This window comes from Rhinopithecus bieti, unplaced genomic scaffold (assembly GCF_001698545.2).
Source record: "Rhinopithecus bieti isolate Rb0 unplaced genomic scaffold, ASM169854v2 scaffold_78508, whole genome shotgun sequence".
Taxonomy (NCBI): Eukaryota; Metazoa; Chordata; class Mammalia; order Primates; family Cercopithecidae; genus Rhinopithecus; species Rhinopithecus bieti.
The window spans coordinates 236,727-237,885 of NW_016829854.1; positions in this window are offsets into that span (position 1 = coordinate 236,727).

The window sequence follows — 1,159 nt, forward strand, 5'->3', positions numbered from 1 at the left end:
GGCCGGGCGTGGTGGCTCAAGCCTGTAATCCCAGCACTTTGGGAGGCCGAGACGGGTGGATCACGAGGTCAGGAGATCGAGACCATCCTGGTCTACACGGTGAAACCCCGTCTCTACTAAAAAATACAAAAAAACTAGCCGGGCGAGATGGCGGGCGCCTGTAGTCCCAGCTCCTGGGGAGGCTGAGGCAGGAGAATGGCGTAAACCCGGGAGGCGGAGCTTGCAGTGAGCCGAGATCGCGCCACTGCACTCCAGCCTGGGCTAGAGAGCTAGACTCCGTCTCAAAAAAAAAAAAAACAATAGTCAGTGGTCCTTGTTATTATTCTGATTATTCTCTCTCTGCTACCTGCCCCCTTCCAAAACACCAGCCAGTCTTCTCTGCTCTGGCCAAATTGAGGACAGCTTTGTTTTTCAAGCCTAAAACCTGCTTCTTCCAATTTGCTCAGCAGCTATTTGCTAATCATCCAGAGTGAAGCCACTGGGGGAAAGTGCTCCTGGGAATGCTTCCACAGAGCTGCTGATTGTGCGCATGCTGTGAAAGGCTCAGATTTTTCTGTTCAGGCCCAAATGGGCAGCACAATCTGTGGGGAAGTTGCAACAGGGAAAGCCAAAAGAAAAGAAAACCACGAGGGTTTTACTTCCTTAGTAAAATTGGTTTCGGTGCTCTCTTCGGCAGCACATATACTAAAATTGGAACTAGACAGAGATTGGCATTGCCCCAGAGCAAGAATGACACACAAATTCGTGACGCTTTCAATAAAAAATAAAATAATTTTTTTTTTCCCAGTCTGTGTCTCTTTTAAGCCCCACAGGATAGAAATGTCCTAAAATAAGACATTAAATAAGAGGAGAAGTCCATGATCTGTTCTGGTTTTTGGGTGGTGGTGGTGATGGTGGTGGTGGTGTTTAATGGGTCTCTCGGGATTCCACCAGACCGCCCCCCCTTCCCAGCCGCTGTGTGGTCTGGGCCTGAGAACACCAAGCCCCCCGACCCGCGGCCCACGCCCACCCACCACCCAGCCTCGGCAGCGGTTTCCCAGGATTCACATGGTAATGAAGGCATCCATCTTCTCCCAGACACACACTGGGCCCTCCGACCCTCCCAGGGCCCGCACAATGGCCCACAGCGCCGCGGCCCCACCACCTGTTGGATTTTCCC